This window comes from Lactuca sativa, chromosome 5, assembly GCF_002870075.4.
Source record: "Lactuca sativa cultivar Salinas chromosome 5, Lsat_Salinas_v11, whole genome shotgun sequence".
NCBI lineage: Eukaryota > Viridiplantae > Streptophyta > Magnoliopsida > Asterales > Asteraceae > Lactuca > Lactuca sativa.
Window position 1 is genome coordinate 221,655,413 of NC_056627.2, and position 10,404 is coordinate 221,665,816.

A 10,404-nucleotide genomic window follows, 5' to 3' on the forward strand; every position below is an offset into this window, starting at 1 on the left:
CCTGTTATACAGGTATTAGATCTAAGATGGGGAGGGCAGAGATCCGTGTTCATCAATTGCATCTGGAGATTTTTTTTTCTTGTTGCCGATCTTACTAGAAGCTAACAGTATTTATTGATATCTCACTGGAAAAGAAAAATGCGTGGAGCATCACTTATGGTTGACTGAATCAATGAATTCGTCCAAGGTGGTTTTGTCTTCATCATCATCTGTTCTTTCACTCACCCAAAAAACAACTTTTTTTTTTTTGGCTAGCAAACAAAACAAAGGACATTTCTTTTTGACCAATGAGGAAAGAAGAAAGCTTATCTTGAGTTCTTTGGACTTGTGTTTTTTATTTTATTTTATTTTTTTTCCATTTCAATGTTCATTTTTCAACATTTCATATTTTTTCCATGTTAATCCACTCGTTTACGTTCATTTATATGGTTTTTAAATTCATTTTTAAACATTTCATATTATTTCCATGTTAATCAACTCGTTTATGTTCATTTATATGGTTTTTAAATTCATGTTCAGTTGTTGTGAACATTTAATATGCAGTACTGAACATGAATTGTAACTTTTGGTTTAGTTGTTTTTATGGAATTCTTACAATTCATCTATGAATAGTAATTGACAATGTTCACTGAACACGCATATTCTATAATCACCAACTACGTTACAACCCGTGGAAATCACGGATAAAAATGAAAAATAATATTATAATTAAAAATAGTTATGAAACATCAAATATTTATAGAAAGAAATTTAATTAATAAGATTTAAATTTTGTTTATAATTGTATATTGATTATTTAAAATTAATATATATTAATTTGAATATCCGTAATACATTATGTATACGTAAACATTTATTAAATATATGATTTTATAAATGAAATATGAATAGAGTGTAAAAAAAACATTTAATAATGCAAATGCCAATCAAATGGTTTAGCCGAATTCCACACATAATGGTATCTCATTGTTTATATATATATATATATATATATATATATATATATATATATATATATATATATATATATATATATATATATATATATATAACAAGAAATATAAGCTTTAGGGACGACACTCGACAATACGCGTTCCTGTCGTCACTAAAGCCTCGCGTCGTCGCTAATAAGGGCGTCGCTAAAGGGTTTGATCGGTGATCCGCGTGAATGTTTCCTGATCAATTTTTGTCCCTACGATTGCATCCTGATCCAACGGATGGGGTTAGTTACTGTTCACACCAATAGGGGCGACGCCATTTGTGACGTCGCTGTCGCCGCTAAAGGTGGCGAAAATATGAGCGCGTGAATTTCCCTCCGATTTGTCGTCTCTAATGATTCATAGTCGTCCTTAAAGGTGTCGCCCCTAAAGGGTTCCACCTTTTGTTCCCCATCAGGTCACAGAACCTAATTAATTTCCAGTTTCCATTTCTCTCTCATATTTTCCGGCGACAATCAGGAAGCATTTTCCGGTGAATTTCAGTGCATCCCACTTCTTCCGCCAGAGGGATTTGCAGCTTCTCACCAGGTTTCAGTTGCTCCACCAGCGACTATCACCACCTCATCTCGCCACAGTCTCCGACGAACTTCTCCACCGGCGATGGTGCGTTTCCCTTTCTCATTTCCACCGTCTTTTCTCTTTCTCTTTCTTTCTTCTCTAATTTTGTTGATTTTGGTGGTTTTAAGGAGATTTCTCTAATCTCCGACTTTTAGAACCACCACATCAACGCCATTGTTGCTGCCTGTCTTCGTCGACGTCCACTGTCTCCGGCGACATCCACCGTCTCCGACGAACTTCTCCACTGGCTCCACTGTTTTCAGCTCTATAACCACACGTGCGTTCAGTTTTTGTGTATATGTGTATGTATGAATTTGATATATGTTTGCAAGTTTATTTTGTATAAGGAATTTGATATATGTGTATGTCTATTTGAAAATGCATTTCAAGAAAAAGTGTTTGATATATGTGTCTATATGTGTATATGTATATGTATGTTTGGAATATGTATATGTCTATTTGGTATGTTTGGAATGTGTATATGTCTATTTGGTATTTTGTATCTGTGTATTTGTATATGTATAATTGGTATTTTGTATTTGGTATTGAATTGGTATGTGTATATGTCTATTTGGTAAGTGTATACGTATGTATGTATGTGAATTTGAAAATTTGTTTTAAGAAACTGTGTTTGATTGTATATTAATTTAGTGTATATATGATGTTATAATTGCAAGTATGTATATAGTTTGATGTTAGATAAAAGGAGTCTAAAGATAACATCAATGCAACTACATAAGAGTATATATTATTTAAATTTCAATAATATAAATTTTTTTTACAAATAAACTAAAAATCAAATGTAAAGATAACATCAGTGCAACATTTTAAAATAACAACTTTTTGCTTATAAATAATATGTATGAATAATAGAAAAAAAGAACCGCATAAAACTTTTGTACGGTGACTTAATTGTTAAGTAAGAATAATTTGTTTTTATAGTATGATATATTTTAACTTATATTCTTACTTTGTAGGATATGGATGTTAATGCTTTTCTCCAAAACCCGACGTTTGTGACGGTAATTGAAGATATTATGCGCTCATTTAGCAAGCAAGTCGACAATGCGACCAACAACGACGATGAAAACGATGATGGGGAAGACAATTAGTATATATTGTTTTATGTTATGGACGATGTTATTATAGATTTAGATGATGTTAATGTGATATACTTTGTTTATGTTATTTGATGTTTTATGTAATGCAGATTTTTAAATTATATGTTTTATAACATTTTTATATTATAAACTAATATAACATATAAATTTTATCTAAAAAAAAATCATTAGTGGCAACACCATTAGGGACGATCTTAAGCATTAGCGACGACACATCCCGCCGGAATATTTGGTCGGAATAATACTGGCTGGTGGCCGGAATATTATTAGGGACGACGAATGGTATTAACGACAATAAGTATTAGAGACGACGCCTTTAGGGACGACTTTGGAGTATTAGCTACGAGGTATTTGAGGCGACCCAATTGAGACGACAAGTCGTCCCTAATACCTTTAGGGGCGACTTTCTTGACTATTAGCGACGCTTTTTGTCGTCCCTAAAGGTGCCTTTTCTTGTTGTGATATATATAGGGTGATGTTCAATAGAGAACCATAATTAACCAATGAACCAATCTTTTTTTCAACTTTTAGAACTTATTTTTTATCAAGAAAAAAAAAACCAAAAATACAGAAATTTATAACTTTTTATCCATTTTCCAATGATATAAAATTCGATTTTTTTTACGTCAAATTCACAATGTGAATTTTCAAAAATTCACAACGTGAATCGGATTCACACGGTGAATCCGAAAAAAAAAATTTCACATTCACAATGTTAATATACGAATTTAGATATTTTTAGATTTTTTTTCGATAAAGAATAAGCTCTAGAAATTGAAAAAAAGATTTGGTTCCTTGAAAAAACACATAATTATGGTTCTCTATTGAACTTATATATATATATATATATATATATATATATATATATATATATATATATATATATATATATATATATATATATATATATATAAGTTCAATTGAAAAAATAAAAATAGTTGAGAATAGATGAATCATTTTCAGCCAATCATTTATTTTTGCCGCAAAAAACTCCAACGTAACGGGGAAATGGAAAACGAATACATATGTGTTTTCCAACAAAACATGTTTCCTTAAACTACGATAATCATTACCTTAATATATATAAAAACATAGTTTTTTTTTTCGTTTTTTAATTTTTAAGGAGTTATTTTTATCGAAAAATGATTTTAAAGACATTAATATTTTTTATTTTTTATTCTCTATAAATAGATATCCATATTGATATAGTTTTAAGATAAAATAATTTTTTTTATAGTTTCAGCTATTGTTATTCATAAGTGATCAAAAATACATTAGATTTTTACTACAGTATGTTCCTTAATCATTTATGAATAAAAAGTATGATAAATTTTTTTTAGATTTTAAATATCATTCATATATAAATATAAGATATATAAATTCTATACAGTTTACATCAACTCTCGTCACATATTATAATCACATATGAATAAAACGTGTATTAGTCTTACTCACAAGTTATATTTATATATGAAAAAAACATTTGTCATAATTTTGTTACAGTTCATTTTTTTATTCATATATGAACAAATAGATCAATATTCTAAAAACGTCGTCTTTTATAACATATGATGACCATTAATATACATTTTATTCATATATAAATATAACATGTAACGAAAGATGATGAAAAAAAATATATTTTAGGTAAAAAAAAGTTTTATTAGGTGTTATATTTATATATAAATGACATTTAAACTGTAAAAAGTTAAACATATATATATATATATATATATATATATATATATATATATATATATATATATATATATATATATATATATATATATATATATATATATATATATGATAAAAATAGTTTTCTAAAAATCAAAAGTATAAAAAAAATGTTTTTTTTTGTATATTAAGATAATGATTAACATAGTTTAAGAAAACATGTTTGGTTGAAAAATACATGTGTATCCGTTATCCATTTCCGTCGGTACGTCTAAGTGTTTTGCAGCAAAACAAATATGTGAATGAAAATGATTTTCCCATTCTCAACCTTTTTTTTCTCAATTAAACTATATATATATATATATATATATATATATATATATATATATATATATATATATATATATATATATATATATATATATATATAGTTTTGCAATATATAACCATCTTTAAGATGCATCATTTGGGATACAATTTATCTCTAATGGTTCAACTGGAGAAACCTTAAAAACATCACATAAAATCACCAACCTATAATCCATCTATACGATTAGCAAAATTTCAACATAAATAGTCATCTTTATTAAATGTGTAAAGACTTTCTATGTTTTTTCTTTTTTATATATATTTAATATGACTCTTTGATTCAACGACTTTTCTTAAAAATCAACAAACTATAATCTTTTTGAACAAATGCACATATACCAATTATAAAAGCAAATTGCCGTTTCAAAATAAAAAAAAAATGTTAATAAAAAACTGCATTTACATATGTACATGCCTATTTACGTCACTCCAAGTCTTAAGAATATCTGCAAATTGTCTCTAGATTTACAAAAAAATAAAACAAGAAGTTGACTATCTTTTAAGGATAGATGACACATATTTATGCGTGCCCTAAAATTAGGGTCCAACAAAAATAAACTAAAAACACAAAGGGCACCTATCATAAAAAAAACATGTCGTTTTATAATTTTTTTTCATGAGCGCGTGTTCTCTAATTTTTTAATTGCCAAAGGGGGGTATGAAATCCAAAAAATTAAAAACCCCGCCCTGATACTCTCCTCCTTCTTCTTATGTTGTAAAATTCTCTTTAATCGAAAGAAATCCTAAAAGCTATGTGGGTTCCTGATATGCGATTTTTAGTTGTGAAGTTCTTGAAATCATATTTTTGACTTCCTGATATAAGATTTTTCTGAATTGGTATTTGGTGTGTAAAAGATCGATAATTTTGTATTTTTGAAGTTCCGAAAATCGTCTTCGATCAAAAGAAACCGTAAACCCCCGCCTGATATCCACCTACAATACCTCCGAGCTACACCGACTCTTCAGGCCTCGCACGACAACGATGTACCGGCCTTATCGACCAACACTTCATCCACCATCACCATTTGCAGCTCTCTCACCCCATCCTCAAGAAAACCGACTCGCTAACCCTCACGAAAATGAAAACGAAAATAACCTATGATTAGCATTACTCGATCGGTGTTGTGCTCAAGAAATCGACTCGCTATTGCCGCCAACTCTTGCCCTCTCGCCATTTCCGTCACTGTTAACTCTCTTGCAATTTGTAGGATTACTATTTAGGGTTTATCTTACACATGTATATTCCCTAAGTAGGTTAATTAGAATAACGGACGACTCAATTGTCCTCCGGCGACCTTAGGGTTACGTATCCTCCAGCGATCTTAGCGTTACTTGTCCACCCATTCTCCGACTTCACCACCAAGAACCTCCGTCTGGTAAACTAACATCCTCCTATTTCGCTTTCTTTTAAGATAAAAAAAACCAAGTAAGGTTTCAAGATCAAGAATTTCAACCATGGTAAGGTTTAGAGATCAAGTATTTCAATCATATGTTGTTTTTTTAATGCCAAGCAAATTTAACTGTATGTTGAGGTCGATCACATTTTCTTATATATTTATTTGTTGCAGGCTATGACATCCACAATTTGGTACCTGAGAAAGCATGTAATATTACATTACAGGTGGTGTTGCTGATGTTCCTTGCCCTTACAAGTGTGTATCTGAGAGATACCACATGCCTCACTGGTCACTGCTATACAACATTTGAGGAGTTAATTTATACGTTTGGAGGACCATGGGTGTTTGGTTTTATGCTTCTAGGTTTGTTCCTCCTTTTTGCCCTTGTACTTAGTATGGTGGGGATGAATTTCCTGTATTAGTTCCCACTCGATGTGGCTTGCAGTTGGATCGATCTGTTCCTTTCTTGGAATCATTAAATGAGGTACATTAATTTTTTACTTCCATTCTTGCTTCCACAAACTATTAAATAATTTTTTTTATATGTGTTCAATTTATTTATTTATTTTTTTTATAGAATTCCATTCCATTGTCTTTCAACAAACGTGTGGCGGATTACAATTATTTAAGATGCCATTCAGTTTCGAAACCTGGTCTTTTTTTTTTTTTTTTTTTTTTTTAATTTGAAAATATATTGTTTGTTTGTTACTTCTTTTTCAGGTTCTTGAAACAAATAGACATGAGGAATCCCAGAATCAAGTGCACAGAATGTACTTCATGGGATCTAATAGTTTCAATGCACCTTGGTATCTCCCTCATTCCCCTTCAGGGCATCCAGAATGCATTGAACTCCATAAGTTTAATGGATTGCCACATCATCCTTCTTAAATTCATACAACTCTATTATTGTTTTCTCTACAATGCATTGAACTCTAAAAAGTTCAATAGAATGTTACAAAATATAATTAATAGTAATATTTAAGGATTAAAACTTTCCTTTTTCCCATTGAAGAGTTCAATGGCCATTGAACTCCAAATCTATTGAATGCCAAGGTGGCATCTCACAATGGTTGAGTTTCATCCATTGAATGACACATGGACTTGCCATCTCATTCAACTCTCCCACTGAACTCACCATTGTGGATGCTCTCAGAACAAGTAGCTGAAATTGTGTATGTGTTTTACAAATTTTCACTCATTTAGTTTTTCCAAGTTTTGACAGTGATTTTCTATAAACAAAAACATCGTTTATCCATACAACATAATGGGGTAATAGTTGAAAAAGAACTGATGATGATGAATTTTGGGTGTGGCAGATATGAAGATGCATTCAATAGATTTGCAGAGGAGATAAATAGTTTAGCAGCTTATCAATGGTGGAGAGGATCATTTTACAACATCCTTTCTGTGATTGTATGTCCATTTTCCGGGACATGGCTGCAATGGTGTCTCAAAATTAAGATGCAAAGATTACGTGAGTTTGTTAGATCAGAATATGATCATGCACGCTTGCATTCATGCCGTTCCCATGTTCTCTACGAGGAGCTTAAGGTCCCCTTTCAATGATTTGGCTTTTTCCAAATAAATAGGTTGAAATTTAGCAACTCTAGTCTAAGATGCTTATTCTTTGTTGTTATTTAAATGCAGGTTTCTGCAACTTTTGATATGATTCTTGAATATGTGAATTTTTTACCTTGGTGGAGATGAGAAGAGAGATGACCTTCCTCCTTCACTTCATCAAAGATTTCCCCTCTCTTTAGTTTTTGGAGGGGAGATGGAAGTTACATGGCTCCTTTTGTTCTTCATAGTGATAATATTCTAACTAGCCTCATGAGTCAGGTTTCATTTCATTCAATATTTACCTGCTGTAATTTTGTAGATTTTCAAAGTATAATTTTGTAATAAAAAAATATTGAAAGTACATTGTGATAATTGTATAGGTTCTAGAAAATATAACGTCCTAATTTGTCCTATCATTTTGAGGTCTTATGTTTTATTTATTTTATGTAGGTTGTGACATCGATGATTTGGTACCGATTAGTTGCTGGTCTAAATGCACAACTACGGCTTGTTAGGCGCGATCAATTAAACTCAACTTTCCGACTAATCATAAGTTGGCTTAACACGTATGCAAATCCAACTTTAAGTGTCCATAGAATACACATTTATTTAGTTTGCTTTCAGCCTACTGCCTTAAGCTATTATCAGTTTGTATTGATAGTTTATGCAGTTGAGTGTCGACTGCATTGTTAATAAATGAGCCTCAATGGGTGGGTATAATTGTCAAACCAATAAATTATTCCTTAAAAGGAGCAAAAACCTAATTTGGATGTTAGCCTTATTAATGGTGTTTCTGGAAACTTGTTGTGACAACCTGAAATTTATTCCGTCACTGTATCCCGTTTCTGTCAATAAAACTCGTCTTTATCGAATTGTTCCGTTAACATTTTGGATTAGGTTATTTAAATTGAGACTTTTATTATGACTTCATGAGTGTCCAAACGCATTAGAAACACGTGAAACCCCCTCGATATTCTTTTTAAAAGTTTCTAATTCACGACCACGTCGGGTTACGACAATTTAATCGGGTACGAACATAAACTCCGTTTAACGTCGGTATTGGGTAGATTTCCACCGGGCCACAAACTTAAACCCTATATAAGGGTGAGTGTAACACCCGTTTATTTATTAGTTAAATAATTAAATTTATGAACGAATAGTAACCCTAAAATAAATAATTGAAAGTTTAGAGGGTTAAATGGTAAATTTCGGACTCAATTCGTAAAGAGAGTTTAAGGACGGGGTCAAAAGGGTAATATATGGACTTTAATTGAGAATAATTTGTAAATGAGGGGTTGGATGGTATCTGCTGGACTTATAATGAAAGGAATTATTGGAGCAGGGGTGCAATGGGTAATTATGGGAGCTATTTCGAAATTATTCATGAAGGAGGGGCCATAGTTGCCATTATGGAAGTGATTTTGGTTGGAGCCGGGTATAAAACACTCCCGTAACCCTAACCCTAGAGCCATGATATCCAGCCACCACCTTCTCCATCTTCAATCGCCGGCCGCCAACGACAGCCTCTCTAGTCTGTCGCTGTCGCCGCTGCTTAGTCGAGTTCAACACCATCCGCCACATCGCAACCGAGACGCCTTCACCACTTCCGGATTCCTCAGCCGACGGCGAATCTCGTGTGGGAGTCGCGTCCGATAGGGAGGTCGGGGGTAGATGACGAAGCTGCCACCCCGCCGTTGAGATCGTTGGCCACCAGCTGTTGCCACCTTGCGCCACCGAAGCTGCCATCGTGAATCAGTGCATCGACCATCGTGGTTAGCTGCTACTGTTGTCATCATTTCCTCTCAGCCACCAGGTACGTTCCTGTTTCGCCACGGAGGAGAGCTGCTGCCAAACGCGAAGACCGCCGCTGCTGTCGACGCCATTCACTATGTCGTTTCCGCTCCTGTCGCTGTTGACGCCGATCCAAGCGCCGCTGCTGCCGGCTATTTCTCTATCATCGTTGTCACCCACCACAGGTGGGTGTTGGAATCATTTTCCGAGCAATAGGTTGTGAGTGTGGGTGGCTGCCGACGTGAAATCGTTCTGCTGCCGGCATTTGTCACCGCCGGCCACCTCGGGTGGCTGTATGTGCGTGTTACCGTGAAATTAGGTGTGTGTGTGTGTGTGTTATGTAATCGGGAATTTATGAAAAACTCACCACCATCACCACAAGGTGGTGGCTGCCACCATGCACCGCCGTGGATGTGTGTGTTTAGTAGGTGTGTGCGTTTTTATTTGAGTTTTAAGCATTGTAAAGTATATTGCAAAATGTAATAATGAAAGGAAATTGAAAACCACCACCCTAGGGTGGTGGCTGCCGCCACCGGCCGCCGTGTCGGGTGGCGGTGTGCTTAGTTGTGTTGGGATTGCTAGTTTGGGGTTGTTTGGTCAAGGGACTAAAACCCTAATGGGCCTTGAAACCCTAATGGGCCCAATGAGGCTTACTGGGCTTAATGGACTATAATGGATCCAAGGACTTAACTAATGGGCCTATTGGGCTAAGATGGGTTGGAAACCCTAATTAGGGTTTAGAAAACCCTAATATTGGATTTATGGGCTTGGACTTATTGAGACCCACTTGTGGGCCATTGGAAAACCCTAATGCCATCAAAACCCTAATTTTGGGGAATTAATCGAGACACACAAGACTTATTAATAACTTGGAGTATTAAATAATAATCATTGGCAAAGATTAATCTAAGCGATATTATACTTAATGGATAA

General features: G+C 33.5%; 1 pseudogene; it reads left to right on the forward strand.

The window, feature by feature from the left end:
- Positions 1-6,810: 6,810 nt before the first annotated feature.
- Positions 6,811-9,687, forward strand: LOC122197899 (uncharacterized; annotated as a pseudogene).
- The last annotated feature ends 717 nt before the right edge of the window (positions 9,688-10,404 follow it).